Raw genomic sequence first — 18918 nt, forward strand, 5'->3', positions numbered from 1 at the left:
TTGGGTATGAGGTAGCCCTAAAGGCCTAATCAATAGTGTCCGGTTAACTTTATGAGCACAACAGGATTTGGGTATGAGGTAGCCCTGAAGGCCTAATCAATAGTGGAGCTTAACTTTATGAGCACAACAGGATTTGGGTATGAGGTAGCCCTAAAGGCCTAATCAATAGTGTCTGGTTAACTTTATGAGCACAACAGGATTTGGGTATGAGGTAGCCCTGAAGGCCTAATCAATAGTGGAGCTTAACTTTATGAGCACAACAGGATTTGGGTATGAGGTAGCCCTAAAGGCCTAATCAATAGTGGAGCTTAACTTTACGAGCACAACAGGATTTGGGTATGAGGTAGCCCTAAAGGCCTAATCAATAGTGTCTGGTTAACTTTATGAGCACAACAGGATTTGGGTATGAGGTAGCCCTGAAGGCCTAATCAATAGTGGAGCTTAACCTTTCGGTCTGGTAGAACATTCGGTCAGTGCCGTAGGTGCTGTGCGCTGGCTGGCTCGTGTGTGTGTGTGTGTGTGTGTGTGTGTGTGTGTGTGTGTGTGTGTGTGTGTGTGTGTGTGTGTGTGTGTGTGTGTGTGTGTGTGTGTGTGTGTGTGTGTGTGTGTGTGTGGGAGAGGCGTGTGTGTTTAGCAATGCACCGTTGTTTGGTACACAGCATTTGGGCAGTGCTTGCTGGGACTTGTAGTGCATCGCATCGCAGCCTGTACGGTAGCAGGCCAAAATGAATTGAGAACCCACATCAATGGGCTGGATAGATTTGTGTCGTAGTCTGTCGATTCGGCCCTCTGGCCTTGTGTTTTCCATGTGTTGTAAACTGTCGAGAAATAGCCATTAATGATTCCACACGGTTACATCGTCAGGCCTCGGTTGTATCTAATGTACCTTTCTGGGCCTTCTGAACTGTCCAGAATAGACCCAAACGGATCCACACGGTTACATCATCAGGACTCGGTTGTATCTAATGTACCTTTCCGGGCCTTCTGAACTGTCCAGAATAGACCCAAACGGATCCACACGGTTACATCATCAGGCCTCGGCTTTTAGGCAGTTATTTCGGCATGAAGCATTCGAATCAGGACGCTACAGCGGTTATTCAAATTAGCCTGCAGTTTTACAGCCCTGGACAATAATTATCCACTTGATACCAATAATCCATTCCTCATTTGCACGGTGTTGGTGTAGCCTATGTAGAAGTATTGTTTTGTCTAAATCCATAGTGCGGGCTTGGTGTGTCTGGGGACCACAGAGTGCAGCCTGGAGGAACACAGACCTGCCTTTTCATATTCTGTTATTCTGTTTTCTTTGCACTTTTGACAGATAAATATTTATATTACCTTAATGAATGGCCTAAATATCTAGCTAATATTTAGCTTGTTACTTCGGCTACACATCTCTAGGCTCTCTGTCTTTCAGCTGTTCCCGTGCGCAATTATGCAATAAGGCACGAGGGGTTGTGGTATATATGACCAGTACTCCACGGCTAAGGGCTGTTCTTACCCACGATGCATCGCGGAGTGCCTGGACACAGACCTTAGCCGTGGTATATTGGCCATACATCACAAACCCCTTATTTGTTGTTATAAACTGGTTCCCAACATAATCAGAGCAGTAAAAATAAATGTTTCGTCTGTATACAGTCTGATCAAATTTGCAATAAATAATTAATAAATTGAAATCACTTGCAATCCACTTGAGCAATGAGGCAAGCAATAGATGATGTAAAATATGTGCTGGATAAACTGTGTGTTTCATTGTTGAACTGCTACATTTAAATATTTGTTTCTATATTATTTTTTATTACATGTACTGTATACTGTGTACAAAACATTAAGAACACCTTCCTAATATTTAGTTGAACAGCCTAAATTCTTCGGGGCATGGACTCTACAAGGTGTTGAAAGCGCTCCACAGTAATGCTGACCAATGTTGACTCTGATGCTTCCCACAGTTGTGTCTAGTTGTCTGGATGTCCTTTGGGTGGTGGACCATTCTTGATACACGCGGGAAACTGTTGGGTGTGAAAAACCCAGTAGCGTTGCAGTTCTTGAAAAAATATGTTTTGAACAAAATAGTGCAAACTTCAAAGGGATACCTAGTCAGATGTACAACCCAGCAGCATTGTAGTTCTTGACAAACCGGTGCACCTGGCACCAACTACCACCTACTACCACCTACTACCACCAACTACCACCTACTACCACCTACTACCACCAACTACCATCTACTACCACCTACTACCACCTACTACCACCTACTACCACCTACTACCACCTACTACCACCTACTACCACCTACTACCACCTACTACCATCTACTACCACCTACTACCACCTACTACCATCTACTACCATCTACTACCACCTACTACCATCTACTACCACCTACTACCACCTACTACCATCTACTACCATCTACTACCACCTACTACCACCTACTACCACCTACTACCACCTACTACCACCTACTACCACCTACTACCACCTACTACCACCTACTACCATCTACTACCACCTACTACCATCTACTACCACCTACTACCACCTACTACCATCTACTACCACCTACTACCATCTACTACCACCTACTACCACCTACTACCATCTACTACCACCTACTACCACCTACTACCATCTACTACCACCTACTACCACCTACTACCATCTACTACCACCTACTACCACCTACTACCACCTACTACCACCTACTACCACCTACTACCATCTACTACCATCTACTACCACCTACTACCACCTACTACCATCTACTACCACCTACTACCACCTACTACCACCTACTACCATCTACTACCACCTACTACCACCTACTACCACCTACTACCATCTACTACCATCTACTACCACCTACTACCACCTACTACCACCTACTACCATCTACTACCACCTACTACCACCTACTACCACCTACTACCATCTACTACCACCTACTACCATCTACTACCACCTACTACCATCTACTACCACCTACTACCACCTACTACCATCTACTACCACCTACTACCACCTACTACCATCTACTACCACCTACTACCACCTACTACCATCTACTACCACCTACTACCACCTACTACCATCTACTACCACCTACTACCATCTACTACCACCTACTACCACCTACTACCACCTACTACCACCTACTACCCTACTCCAACTACCACCTAAACCTATTTTGTTTTGCCCATTACTACCACCTACTGAATGACACACCTACTACACCTACTCCATGTCTCAACTACCATCTCACCACCTACTAAACATCCACCTTTAACCTACTACCATCTACTACCTACTACCATCCTTCATCTACCACTGATTGACCTACTGGATCTACTAACCTACTACCATCAATACCATCATATAGCTCTACTCCATCTACTATTCACCTGGTACCACCTACTACCATCTACTACCACCTACTTCTACTACCACCTTTTACTACCACCCATCTACTACCACCTACTACCACCTACTACCATCTACTACCACCTTACCATCTACTACCACCTACTACCACCTAAACACTGATCTACTCACCTACTACCATCTTATTACCACCTACTACCACCTACTACCATTTACCACTACTACCACCTACTACCATCTTTGTCTGTTTTTACTACCATCTCCCACCTACTACATTACTACCACCTACTACAAATCAAATCAAATATTTTTTTTTGCCCATTCACATGCACACAGACACAACCATGTCTAGTAGAACTCACCTGTGAAATACTGAATTACCCCCGACCCTCCTCTTCATCTAACTGCTGAATACAACCTTGACATCATGAAATGCTGAATACCACCTGGTCACCATGAAATGCTGTTCCTAATACGCCAGTGTACATTGAAATTATTTACAGGTGTCAATACAAACACTGAGTGGTCAGTGAAATACTGAGATAACCTTACCCATTTGAAATTGTTTGTCTGAATACAACCTTCATTTCATGAAATGGTTTTTTTTTGTCACAATACTGAATACGACCTTACCATGAAATGCTGAATACAACCTTACCTGTGAAATACTGAATACGACCTTACCATGAAATGCTGAATACAACCTTACCATGAAATGCTGAATACAACCTTACCATGAAATACTGAATACGACCTTACCATGAAATGCTGAATACAACCTTATCATGAAATGCTGAATACAACCTTACCATGAAATGCTGAATACGACCTTACCATGAAATACTGAATACGACCTTACCATGAAATGCTGAATACGACCTTACCATGAAATGCTGAATACAACCTTACCATGAAATGCTGAATACGACCTTACCATGAAATACTGAATACAACCTTACCATGAAATGCTGAATACAACCTTACCATGAAATGCTGAATACAACCTTACCATGAAATGCTGAATACAACCTTACCATGAAATGCTGAATACAACCTTACCATGAAATGCTGAATACAACCTTACCATGAAATGCTGAATACAACCTTACCATGAAATGCTGAATACAACCTTACCATGATGTACTTACTTACAAGTCCTTAAACCAACAGTGCAGTTCAAGAAATAGTTAATCAAATATTTACTAAATAAACTAAAGTGAAAAATAAAAAGTGACTAAAGGGGTGAAGTGACTGATAGATAACAGCTTAGACTAAGATAATAAACAGCTAAGACTAAGATAATAAACAGCTAAGACTAAGATAATAAACAGCTAAGACTAAGATAATAAACAGCTAAGATAACACTAAGATAATAAACAGCTAAGATAAGACTGAGATAATAAACAGCTAAGATAAGATAATAAACAGCTAAGATAAGATAATAAACAGCTAAGATAAGACTAAGATAATAAACAGCTAAGATAAGACTGAGATAATAAACAGCTAAGATAAGACTATAAACAGCTAAGATAAGATAATAAACAGCTAAGATAAGACTAAGATAATAAACAGCTAAGATAAGACTAAGATAATAAACAGCTAAGATAAGACTAAGATAATAAACAGCTAAGATAAGACTAAGATAATAAACAGCTAAGATAAGACTAAGATAATAAACAGCTAAGATAAGACTAAGAGAATACACAGCTAAGATAAGACTAAGAGAATACACAGTGAATAGCAGCAGTGTACAAAACAAAGGAGGGTGTCAATGTGGATTGTTCAGCAGTCTTATGTCTTGGGGTAGAAGGGTAGAAGCTGTTAAAGCAGCCTTTTGGACCTAGACTTGGCGCTCCGCCTGGTATAGAGGTCCTGGTTGTCAGGAAGCTTGGCCCCAGTGATGTACTGGGTCATACGCACTGCCCTCTGTAGCGAGCAGTTTCGTACTCGGCAGTGATGCAACCGGTCAGGATGCTCTCGATGGTGCATCTGTAGAACGTCTTGAGGATCTGGAGACCCATAACAAATATTTTCAGTCTCCTGAGGGGGAATAGGTTTTGTCGTGCCCTCTTCACGACTGTCTTGGTGTGTTTGGACCATGATAGTTTGTTGGTGATGTGGACGCCAAGGAACAAGAAACCCTCGACCCGCTCCACTTCAGCCCCGTCAATGTTAATTGGCCTGGTTCAGTGTTGCTTTCCTCGAAGAGAACACAAAAGGCATTTAGCTCGTCTGGTAGGCTGGCGTCACTGGGTAGCTCACGGCTGGGTCTCCCTTTGTAGTCCATAATAGTTGCCAAGCCCTGCCACATCAGACAAGCGTCAGAGCCGATGTCGTAGGATTCAGTCATAATCCTGTATTTACTCTTTGCCTGTTTGATGGTTCGTCTGAGGTCCTAGTGGGATTTCTTATTAGTGTCCCGCTCCTTGAAAGCGGCAGCTCCAGTCACTGTGGGTACGACGTCGTCGATGAAGCCGGTCGGTGTCTTGAGGAGCTCCTCAATGCCATTTGAAGAGTAATAATATGCCATTTAGCAGACACTTTTATCCAAAGCGACTCACAGTCATGTGTGCATACATTCTACGTATGGGTGGTCCCGGGAATCGAACCCACTACCCTGGCGTTACAAGCGCCATGCTCTACCAACTGAGCCACAGAAGGACCATCTAAGAGTCCCGGAACATATTCCAGTCTTTGCAAAACAGTCCTGTAGCGTAGCATTCATATCATCTGTTCACGTATCTGAGTTATTGGCCAATCAAATCAGGCAGAAATGTGGTCATACATGTCAGATTTCAGTACCGGCCGATGTCATAACGCGGGAGAACGTCTTCTCTCCAAAAAGCCATTGTTTGTCAGCCTCATCATGACCCTAGGAGAGGAGGGGGGAGCAGGGTGGGAACAGCCTCATCATGACCCTAGGAGAGGAGGGGGAGCAGGGTGGGAACAGCCTCATCATGACCCTAGGAGAGGAGGGGGGAGCAGGGTGGGAACAGCCTCATCATGACCCTAGGAGAGGAGGGGGAGCAGGGTGGGAACAGCCTCATCATGACCCTAACAGCCTCATCATGACCCTAGGAGAGGAGGGGGAGCAGGGTGGGAACAGCCTCATCATGACCCTAGGAGAGGAGGGGGGAGCAGTGTAGTAACAGCCTCATCATGACCCTAGGAGAGGAGGGGGGAGCAGTGTAGTAACAGCCTCATCATGACCCTAGGAGAGGAGGGGGAGCAGGGTGGGAACAGCCTCATCATGACCCTAGGAGAGGAGGGGGAGCAGGGTGGGAACAGCCTCATCATGACCCTAGGAGAGGAGGGGGGAGCAGTGTAGTAACAGCCTCATCATGACCCTAGGAGAGGAGGGGGAGCAGGGTGGGAACAGCCTCATCATGACCCTAGGAGAGGAGGGGGGAGCAGTGTAGTAACAGCCTCTCATCATGAACCCTAGACCCTAGAGAGGAGGGGGAGCAGTGTAGTAACAGCCTCATCATGACCCTAGGAGAGGAGGGGGAGCAGGGTGGGAACAGCCTCATCATGACCCTAGGAGAGGAGGGGGGAGCAGGGTGGGAACAGCCTCATCATGACCCTAGGAGAGGAGGGGGGAGCAGTGTGGTAACAGCCTCATCATGACCCTAGGAGAGGAGGGGGAGCAGGGTGGGAACAGCCTCATCATGACCCTAGGAGAGGAGGGGGGAGCAGTGTAGTAACAGCCTCATCATGACCCTAGGAGAGGAGGGGGGAGCAGTGTAGTAACAGCCTCATCATGACCCTAGGAGAGGAGGGGGAGCAGGGTGGGAACAGCCTCATCATGACCCTAGGAGAGGAGGGGGAGCAGGGTGGGAACAGCCTCATCATGACCCTAGGAGAGGAGGGGGAGCAGGGTGGGAACAGCCTCATCATGACCCTAGGAGAGGAGGGGGAGCAGCAGCCTCATCATGACCCTAGGAGAGGAGGGGGAGCAGGGTGGGAACAGCCTCATCATGACCCTAGGAGAGGAGGGGGGAGCAGTGTAGTAACAGCCTCATCATGACCCTAGGAGAGGAGGGGGAGCAGCAGCCTGACCCTAGTGGGAACAGCCTCATCATGACCCTAGGAGAGGAGGGGGAGCAGGGTGGGAACAGCCTCATCATGACCCTAGGAGAGGAGGGGGAGCAGGGTGGGAACAGCCTCATCATGACCCTAGGAGAGGAGGGGGAGCAGTGTAGTAACAGCCTCATCATGACCCTAGGAGAGGAGGGGGGAGCAGTGTAGTAACAGCCTCATCATGACCCTAGGAGAGGAGGGGGAGCAGGGTGGGAACAGCCTCATCATGACCCTAGGAGAGGAGGGGGAGCAGGGTGGGAACAGCCTCATCATGACCCTAGGAGAGGAGGGGGAGGGGGTGGGAACAGCCTCATCATGGGAGGGAACAGCAGCCTCATCATGACCCTAGGAGAGGAGGGGGAGCAGTGGGAACAGCCTATCATGACCCTAGGAGAGGAGGGGGAGCAGGGTGGGAACAGCCTCATCATGACCCTAGGAGAGGAGGGGGAGCAGGGTGGGAACAGCCTCATCATGACCCTAGGAGAGGAGGGGGGAGCAGGGTGGGAACAGCCTCATCATGACCCTAGGAGAGGAGGGGGGAGCAGTGTAGTAACAGCCTCATCATGACCCTAGGAGAGGAGGGGGAGCAGGGTGGGAACAGCCTCATCATGACCCTAGGAGAGGAGGGGGGAGCAGGGTGGGAACAGCCTCATCATGACCCTAGGAGAGGAGGGGGGAGCAGGGTGGGAACAGCCTCATCATGACCCTAGGAGAGGAGGGGGAGCAGGGTGGGAACAGCCTCATCATGACCCTAGGAGAGGAGGGGGAGCAGGGTGGGAACAGCCTCATCATGACCCTAGGAGAGGAGGGGGGAGCAGGGTGGGAACAGCCTCATCATGACCCTAGGAGAGGAGGGGGAGCAGGGGTGGGAACAGCCTCATCATGACCCTAGGAGAGGAGGGGGAGCAGGGTGGGAACAGCCTCATCATGACCCTAGGAGAGGAGGGGGGAGCAGGGTGGGAACAGCCTCATCATGACCCTAGGAGAGGAGGGGGAGCAGGGTGGGAACAGCCTCATCATGACCCTAGGAGAGGAGGGGGAGCAGGGTGGGAACAGCCTCATCATGACCCTAGGAGAGGAGGGGGAGCAGGGTGGGAACAGCCTCATCATGACCCTAGGAGAGGAGGGGGAGCAGGGTGGGAACAGCCTCATCATGACCCTAGGAGAGGGGGAGGGGGGGAGCAGGGTGGGAACAGCCTCATCATGACCCTAGGAGAGGGGGAGGGGGGGAGCAGAGTGGGAACAGCCTCATCATGACCCTAGGAGAGGGGGAGGGGGGGAACAGCAGACCCTAGGTGGGAACAGGGTGGGAACAGCTCATCATGACCCTAGGAGAGGAGGGGGAGCAGGGTGGGAACAGCCTCATCATGACCCTAGGAGAGGGGAGGGGGCCTCATCATGACCCTAGGAGAGGAGGGGAAACAGCCTCATCATGACCCTAGGAGAGGAGGGGGAGCAGGGTGGGAACAGCCTCATCATGACCCTAGGAGAGGAGGGGGAGCAGGGTGGGAACAGCCTCATCATGACCCTAGGAGAGGAGGGGGAGCAGGGTGGGAACAGCCTCCTATCATGACCCTAGGAGAGGAGGGGGAGCAGGGTGGGAACAGCCTCATCATGACCCTAGGAGAGGAGGGGGGAGGAGGGTGGGAACAGCCTCATCATGACCCTAGGAGAGGAGGGGGGAGCAGGGTGGGAACAGCCTCATCATGACCCTAGGAGAGGAGGGGGGAGGAGGGTGGGAACAGCCTCATCATGACCCTAGGAGAGGAGGGGGGAGCAGGGTGGGAACAGCCTCATCATGACCCTAGGAGAGGAGGGGGAGCAGGGTGGGAACAGCCTCATCATGACCCTAGGAGAGGAGGGGGGAGCAGGGTGGGAACAGCCTCATCATGACCCTAGGAGAGGAGGGGGGAGCAGTGTAGTAACAGCCTCATCATGACCCTAGGAGAGGAGAGAAGGGGGTGGACGGAACAGCCAAGGTCATAGAGGAGTCTAAAGCAAGATGGACACAAACACACACACACACACAATTGAGCTCTCAAAACTAAGAGACCTAAATGTAGTGCTCCTTCCTCGTGAAGAAGGGGTTTTCCCCAAGCAGGTTGTAAAAACCTACTCTCCTCTCAACTCCCCCTCTCCTCCGTCCTCCGTGATTTGAAATGCAAAGTTAACAGATTTCTCTTTCAGCCCCTAGCTCTCTATAGTCTCTCTTAATCTATTTTAATGTGTCAGAAACCCTTTCTTGGGAGTCTCTGAGATATTTCACACTTAAGTTGTTTGCAAAGTCGCTCTGAATTAGAGTGGAGTGGAAACTTTTTGAGAGTGTGTGTGTGTGTGTGTGTACGTGTGTGTGTGTACGTGTGTGTGTGTGTGTGTGTACGTGTACGTGTGTGTGTGTGTGTGTGTGTGTGTGTGTGTGTACACTGTGTGTGTGTACACGTGTGTGTGTGTACACGTGTGTGTGTGTACGTGTGTGTGTGTATGTGTGTGAGTGTGTGTGTGTGTGTGTGTGTGTGTACACGTGTGTGTGTGTGTGTGTACGTGTGTGTGTGTGTGTACGTGTGTGTATGTGTACACTGTGTGTGTGTACGTGTGTGTGTGTGTGTGTGTGTGTGTGTGTGTGTGTGTGTGTGTGTGTGTGTGTGTGTGTGTGTGTGTGTGTGTGTGTGTGTGTGTGTGTGTGTGTGTACGGGCGAGAGAGTGTGTGAGGAAGGGAGTACAGTTCTGTGTGATGCTTTATGTGTGTGCATGTCGTGTGTGAATGCTTTCGTGATGAGAGGCATTGTTTTCCATAGGCGCAGAAAAGGCTCCCGGGCCATCAAGGTCTCCTCCACCCCCCAAAAATATATTAGTCTCGGGGGCTTTACGAAAAAAAATGTCCTCAAACACAATGTAGTAAACACAAAGTGCCATCTGCCTCACTGGGGACAGACTGACATAGACACGGCTGACATCACATTCTCCAACGTTGACTAACGTTAGACAGACATGGTGTAAAAACATCAATGGTTAGGCCTGGCATCGCTGTAGAAAACCTGTCTAATCCCTCTAGTAGGTAGTTGAATACCTGTCTAATCCCTCTAGTAGGTAGTTGAATACCTGTCTAATACCTCTAATCGTTGAATACCTGTCTAATCCCTCTAGTAGTTGAATACCTGTCTAATCCCTCTAGTAGTTGAATACCTGTCTAATCCCTCTAGTAGTTGAATACCTGTCTAATACCTCTAATCGTTGAATACCTGTCTAATCCCTCTAGTAGTTGAATACCTGTCTAATCCCTCTAGTAGGTAGTTGAATACCTGTCTAATACCTCTAATCGTTGAATACCTGTCTAATACCTCTAGTAGGTAGTTGAATACCTGTCTAATACCTCTAGTAGGTAGTTGAATACCTGTCTAATACCTCTAGTAGTTAGAATACCTGTCTAATACCTCTAGTAGTTAGTTGAATACCTGTCTAATCCCTCTAATAGTTGAATACCTGTCTAATACCTCTAATCGTTGAATACCTGTCTAATCCCTCTAATCGTTGAATACCTGTCTAATCCCTCTAGTAGTTGAATACCTGTCTAATCCCTCTAATCCCTTAGAAGAATACCTGTCTAATCCCTCTAAGTTAGTTGAATACCTGTCCCTCTAATCGTTGAATACCTCTAGTCCCTCTAGTTAGTTGAATACCTGTCTAATCCCTCTAGTAGTTAGTTGAATACCTGTCTAATCCCTCTAGTAGTTAGTTGAATACCTGTCTAATCCCTCTAGTAGTTAGTTGAATACCTGTCTAATCCCTCTAATCGTTGAATACCTGTCTAATCCCTCTAGTAGTTAGTTGAATACCTGTCTAATCCCTCTAGTAGGTAGTTGAATACCTGTCTAATCCCTCTAGTAGTTAGTTGAATACCTGTCTAATCCCTCTAGTAGGTAGTTGAATACCTGTCTAATCCCTCTAGTAGTTGAATACCTGTCTAATCCCTCTAGTAGTTAGTTGAATACCTGTCTAATCCCTCTAGTAGTTAGTTGAATACCTGTCTAATCCCTCTAGTAGTTAGTTGAATACCTGTCTAATCCCTCTAGTAGTTAGTTGAATACCTGTCTAATCCCTCTAGTAGTTAGTTGAATACCTGTCTAATCCCTCTAGTAGTTAGTTGAATACCTGTCTAATCCCTCTAGTAGTTAGTTGAATACCTGTCTAATCCCTCTAGTAGTTGAATACCTGTCTAATCCCTCTAGTAGTTAGTTGAATACCTGTCTAATCCCTCTAGTAGTTAGTTGAATACCTGTCTAATCCTCTAGTAGTTAGTTGAATACCTGTCTAATACCTGTCTAATCTAGTCTAATCCCTCTAGTAGGTAGTTGAATACCTGTCTAATCCCTCTAGTAGTTGAATACCTGTCTAATCCCTCTAGTAGTTGAATACCTGTCTAATCCCTCTAGTAGTTGAATACCTGTCTAATCCCTCGAGTAGGTAGTTGAATACCTGTCTAATACCTCTAATCGTTGAATACCTGTCTAATCCCTCTAGTAGTTAGTTGAATACCTGTCTAATCCCTCTAGTAGGTAGTTGAATACCTGTCTAATCCCTCTAGTAGGTAGTTGAATACCTGTCTAATCCCTCTAGTAGTTGAATACCTGTCTAATCCCTCTAGTAGGTAGTTGAATACCTGTCTAATACCTCTAATCGTTGAATACCTGTCTAATCCCTCTAATCGTTGAATACCTGTCTAATCCCTCTAGTAGTTGAATACCTGTCTAATCCCTCAAGTAGTTAGTTGAATACCTGTCTAATCCCTCTAATTGTTGAATACCTGTCTAATCCCTCTAGTAGGTAGTTGAATACCTGTCTAATCCCTCTAGTAGTTGAATACCTGTCTAATCCCTCTAGTAGTTGAATACCTGTCTAATCCCTCTAGTAGGTAGTTGAATACCTGTCTAATCCCTCTAGTAGTTAGTTGAATACCTGTCTAATCCCTCTAGTAGTTGAATACCTGTCTAATCCCTCTAGTAGTTAGTTGAATACCTGTCTAATCCCTCTAGTAGTTGAATACCTGTCTAATCCCTCTAGTAGTTAGTTGAATACCTGTCTAATCCCTCTAGTAGTTGAATACCTGTCTAATCCCTCTAGTAGTTAGTTGAATACCTGTCTAATCCCTCTAGTAGTTAGTTGAATACCTGTCTAATCCCTCTAGTAGTTAGTTGAATACCTGTCTAATCCCTCTAGTAGTTAGTTGAATACCTGTCTAATCCCTCTAGTAGTTAGTTGAATACCTGTCTAATCCCTCTAGTAGTTAGTTGAATACCTGTCTAATCCCTCTAGTAGTTGAATACCTGTCTAATCCCTCTAGTAGGTAGTTGAATACCTGTCTAATCCCTCTAGTAGTTAGTTGAATACCTGTCTAATCCCTCTAGTAGTTAGTTGAATACCTGTCTAATCCCTCTAGTAGTTAGTTGAATACCTGTCTAATACCTCTAGTAGTTAGTTGAATACCTGTCTAATCCCTCTAGTAGTTAGATGAATACCTGTCTAATCCCTCTAGTAGTTGAATACCTGTCTAATCCCTCTAGTAGTTAGTTGAATACCTGTCTAATCCCTCTAGTAGGTAGTTGAATACCTGTCTAATCCCTCTAGTAGTTAGTTGAATACCTGTCTAATCCCTCTAGTAGTTAGTTGAATACCTGTCTAATCCCTCTAGTAGTTAGTTGAATACCTGTCTAATCCCTCTAGTAGTTGAATACCTGTCTAATCCCTCTAGTAGGTAGTTGAATACCTGTCTAATCCCTCTAGTAGGTAGTTGAATACCTGTCTAATCCCTCTAGTAGGTAGTTGAATACCTGTCTAATCCCTCTAATTGTTGAATACCTGTCTAATACCTCTAGTAGGTAGTTGAATACCTGTCTAATCCCTCTATTAGTTGAATACCTGTCTAATCCCTCTAGTAGTTGAATACCTGTCTAATCCCTCTAATTGTTGAATACCTGTCTAATCCCTCTAGTAGGTAGTTGAATACCTGTCTAATCCCTCTAATAGTTGAATACCTGTCTAATCCCTCTAATCGTTGAATACCTGTCTAATACCTCTAATCGTTGAATACCTGTCTAATCCCTCTAGTAGTTGAATACCTGTCTAATCCCTCTAGTAGTTAGTTGAATACCTGTCTAATCCCTCTAATTGTTGAATACCTGTCTAATCCCTCTAGTAGGTAGTTGAATACCTGTCTAATCCCTCTAATTGTTGAATACCTGTCTAATCCCTCTAGTAGGTAGTTGAATACCTGTCTAATCCCTCTAGTAGTTAGTTGAATACCTGTCTAATCCCTCTAGTAGGTAGTTGAATACCTGTCTAATCCCTCTAGTAGGTAGTTGAATACCTGTCTAATCCCTCTAGTAGGTAGTTGAATACCTGTCTAATCCCTCTAGTAGTTAGTTGAATACCTGTCTAATCCCTCTAGTAGGTAGTTGAATACCTGTCTAATCCCTCTAGTAGTTAGTTGAATACCTGTCTAATCCCTCTAGTAGTTAGTTGAATACCTGTCTAATCACCTCCGTCTGTGTTTCTGGTTAATATACCTCCTCTATGTCTGTGTTGCTGGTTAATATACCTCCTCTATGTCTGTGTTGCTGGTTCATATACCTCCTCTATGTCTGTGTTGCTGGTTAATATACCTCCTCTATGTCTGTGTTGCTGGTTAATATACCTCTATGTCTGTGTTGCTGGTTAATATACCACCTCTATGTCTGTGTTGCTGGTTAATATACCACCTCTATGTCTGTGTTGCTGGTTAATATACCTCCTCTATGTCTGTGTTGCTGGTTCACATACCTCTATGTCTGTGTTGCTGGTTAATATACCACCTCTATGTCTGTGTTGCTGGTTAATATACCTCCTCTATGTCTGTGTTGCTGGTTAATATACCTCTATGTCTGTGTTGCTGGTTCATATACCTCCTCTATGTCTGTGTTGCTGGTTAATATACCTCTATGTCTGTGTTGCTGGTTCATATACCTCCTCTATGTCTGTGTTGCTGGTTAATATACCTCCTCTATGTCTGTGTTGCTGGTTAATATACCTCCTCTATGTCTGTGTTGCTGGTTAATATACCTCTATGTCTGTGTTGCTGGTTAATATACCTCCTCTATGTCTGTGTTGCTGGTTAATATACCTCCTCTATGTCTGTGTTGCTGGTTAATACACCTCTATGTCTGTGTTGCTGGTTAATATACCTCTATGTCTCTGTTGCTGGTTAATATACCTCCTCTATGTCTGTGTTGCTGGTTAATATACCTCCTCTATGTCTGTGTTGCTGGTTAATACATTGGACAGACAGTCCAGAGATCTGATTGAGATAATATTGTATTTATATCACTGTTCTTAGAGTCATATGGTGTCTGTGTTAGAGTGGTTCAGTGTGAGTGTTTCAACACATAAGTACAGTTGTGTTGTTTTTAGGTGTCATGGTTTAGTTCTTATTTATTCTCAATGGTCCTCTAGTCGAGGTGCTGATGCTCCATTCTCTCTTTCTCTCACACACACACACACACACACACACACACACACACACACACACACACACACACACACACACACACACACACACACACACACACACACACACACACACACACACACACACACACACACACACACACAGATGGCAACATTCGCGCAGATCTGAAAGCGTGAATCACCGCATTTAAACATGGCAAGGTGACTGGGAATATGGCAGAATATAGACAGAGCGGTGATTCCCTTCGCAAGCCAATCAAACAGGGAAAACGTCAGTGTGGAGACGCAATTCAACGGCTCTGACACCAGACGTATGAGGCAGGTTCTACAAAGGGAAACCAGCCACGTCGCGGACACCGACGTCTTGCTCCCAGACAAACTAAACACCTTCTTCTCCCGCTTTGAGGATAACACAGTGCCACTGACGCGACCCGCTACCAAGGACTGTGGGCTCTCCTTCTCCGTGGCCGACGTGAGTAAAACATTTAAACGTGTTAACCGTAGCAAGGCTGCCGGCCAAGGCGGCATCCCCAGCCGTGTCCTCAGAGCATGACCAGCAGGCTGGAGTGTTTACGGATATATTACATTTCTCCCTATCCCAGTCTGCTGTCCCCACATGCTTCAACATCCCACTATTTTTCCTGTACCCAAGAAGGCAACTAAATGACTACCGCCCCGTAGCCCTCACTTCTCATGAAGTGCTTTGAGAGACTAGTCAAGGATCATATCACCTCCACTTTACCGGTCACCCTAGACCCACTTCAGTTTGAATACCGCCCCAACAGGTCCACAGACGATGCAATCCACATCACACTGCCCTGTCCCATCTGGACAAGAGGAATACCTATGTGAGAATGCTGTTCATCGACTACAGCTCAGCATTTAACACCATAGTACCCTCCGAACTCGTCATTAAGCTCGGGACCCTGGATCTCAACCCCGCCCTGTGCAACTGGGTCCTGGACTTCCTGACGGGTTGCCCCCAGGTGGTGAAGATAGGAAACTTCGCCTCCACTTTGCTGATCCTCAACACTGGGGCCTCACAAGGGTTCGTGCTCAGCCCCCTCCCATACTCCATGTTCACCCACGACTACGTGGCCATGCACGCCATGCACGCCTCCAACTCAATCATCAAGTTTGTAGATGACACCACAGTGGTAGGCGTGATTACTAACAGCGACGAGACGGCCTACAGGTAGGAGGTGAGGGCCCTCGGAGTGTGGTGTCAGAAAAATAACCTCACACTGATTGTGGGCTTCAGGAAACAGCGGAGGGAGCACCCCCCTATCCACATCGACGGGACAGTAGTGGAGAAGGTGGAACATTTTGAGTACAAGTCAGAGGGAGCCCCTATCCACAAACTGAATTGGTCCACCCACACAGACAGTGTGGTGAAGAAGGCACAACAGCGCCTCTTCAACCTCAGGAGGCTGAAGAAAATGTGGCTTGTCACCTAAAACCCTCACAAACTTTTACAGATGCACAATTGAGAGCATCCTGTCGGACTGTATCACCTCCTAGTACGGCAACTGCTCCGCCCTCAACCTAAAGGCTCTCCAGAGGGTAGTGAGGTCTGCACAACGCATCACCGGGGGCAAACTACCTGCCCTCCATGACACCTACAGCACCCGATGTCACAGGAAGGCTGAAAAGATTATCAAGGACAACAACTACCCGAGCCACTGCCTGTTCACCCCGCTATCATCCAGAAGGCGAGGTCAGTACAGGTGCATCAAAGCTGGGGTCGATAGACTGAAAAACAGCTTCTATCTCAAGGCCATCAGACTGTTAAATAGACATCACTAACTCAGAGAGGCTGCTGCCCTAAATACACAGACTTGATATCATTGACCATTTTAATAAATGTATCACTAGTCACTTTAATAAGGTCACTTTAATAATGTTTACATACCCTACATTACTCATCTCATATTTATATACTGTACTCTATACTGTACTCAATACCTTATCTTAGTCTATGCATTACTCATCTCATATGTATATACTGTACTCTATACTGTACTCGATACCTTATCTTAGTCTATGCATTACTCATCTCATATGTATATACTGTACTCTATACTGTACTCGATACCTTATCTTAGTCTATGCATTACTCATCTCATATGTATATACTGTACTCTATACTGTACTCTATACCTTATCTTAGTCTATGCATTACTCATCTCATATGTATATACTGTACTCTATACTGTACTCTATACCTTATCTTAGTCTATGCATTACTCATCTCATATGTATATACTGTATTCTATACCATCTACTGTATATTAGTCTATGCATTACTCATCTCATATGTATATACTGTATTCTATACCATCTACTGTATATTAGTCTATGCATTACACATCTCATATGTATATACTGTACTCTATACTGTACTCTATACCTTATCTTAGTCTATGCATTACTCATCTCATATGTATATACTGTACTCTATACTGTACTCGATGCCTTATCTTAGTCTATGCATTACTCATCTCATATGTATATACTGTACTCTATGCTGTACTCGATGCCTTATCTTAGTCTATGCATTACTCATCTCATATGTATATACTGTACTCTATACTGTACTCGATACCTTATCTTAGTCTATGCATTACTCATCTCATATGTATATACTGTACTCTATACTGTACTCGATGCCTTATCTTAGTCTATGCATTACTCATCTCATATGTATATACTGTACTCTATGCTGTACTCGATACCTTATCTTAGTCTATGCATTACTCATCTCATATGTATATACTGTATTCTATACCATCTACTGTATATTAGTCTATGCATTACACATCTCATATGTATATACTGTACTCGATACTGTACTCGATACCTTATCTTAGTCTATGCATTACTCATCTCATATGTATATACTGTACTCTATGCTGTACTCGATGCCTTATCTTAGTCTATGCATTACTCATCTCATATGTATATACTGTACTCTATGCTGTACTCTATGCTGTACTCTATGCTGTACTCGATGCCTTATCTTAGTCTATGCCACTGCTTATCCATGTTTTTAATATATTCTTAAGTCCGTTCCTTACTTACATTTGTGTGCTTTGGGTTGTGGATGTGTTGGATATTACTGTACCGTCGTAACTAGAAGCATATCACTACACTCGCATTAACATCTGCTAAACACGTTGTATGTGACCACTGAATGAAATGTGATTTGATTTGACATTGAAAACATGTGACCGTCACTCGCTGTAATTTAACAAGTATCTCTCATCATTCAGATAACATGTATCATTTCCACTGTAGAGAACAAACTCTTTTTCTGCAGATTGTATTCAGTTCCAAGTTTCATCACCTCATAAAACGATTGAATTTGTTCTCTTAATCTAAGTGCTGGAACATTCACCGTGACAATGTAATTATTTTGAGGTCTTCTATTTGCATTTTCCAGTTCTCTGCTAAGTCAATGTTAGGTTCTAAGGCCTTTAAAGATAAATTAATAATCTAGAGTATTTAAAAACCATGAAACATTTAAATTGACTAATTTCACTTCCTGAAGGGCTTTTTTCTCTCCGTACATCTACAGACAGACACATTATTAAATAAACATCACGAGCACTAATCAGTGAAACAGAAATCAGGTTGAGAGCATGATGTGTTTTCACGTGGTTGGTTCCTTTAGGGTCCTCCTCCTCTCCTCTATTCTCACCTCCTCTTTTCCTCTCCCCTCTTCTCTCATCCCCTTTTTCTTTTCTCTCTTCTCCTCTCCTCTTTTCTCCTCTCCCCTCTTCTCCTCTCTCTCTCTCCCCTCATCTCCTCTCTCGTCTCCTCTCTCTTCCCCATCTCTTCCTCTCCCCTCTTCTCTCATCCCCTCATCCTCTCTTCTCCTCTCCTCTCTTATTTTCTCTCTTCTCTCTTCTCTTTCCACCTCCTCCCCTCTCTCCTCATGTCTTCTTTACCTCCTCC

The 18918-nt window shown here is 45.2% G+C and overlaps 1 protein-coding gene and 1 long non-coding RNA gene across 2 annotated transcripts in view; one reads left to right on the top strand and one right to left on the bottom strand.

Moving 5' to 3' along the window:
* Nucleotides 1-18918, top strand: part of LOC118381706 (lipoma-preferred partner homolog) — a 221000-nt gene that overhangs the window by 62965 nt on the left and 139117 nt on the right. The window lies entirely within an intron of this gene.
* Nucleotides 11973-12915, bottom strand: LOC127910747 (uncharacterized). Its single transcript, XR_008076094.1, has 3 exons — nucleotides 12850-12915; nucleotides 12538-12565; nucleotides 11973-12029 (listed from the first exon to the last, which is right to left on the bottom strand). It is a non-coding gene; the product is annotated as an uncharacterized LOC127910747 (long non-coding RNA).

This window comes from Oncorhynchus keta, chromosome 22 (genome assembly GCF_023373465.1).
Source record: "Oncorhynchus keta strain PuntledgeMale-10-30-2019 chromosome 22, Oket_V2, whole genome shotgun sequence".
Classification (NCBI taxonomy): domain Eukaryota; kingdom Metazoa; phylum Chordata; class Actinopteri; order Salmoniformes; family Salmonidae; genus Oncorhynchus; species Oncorhynchus keta.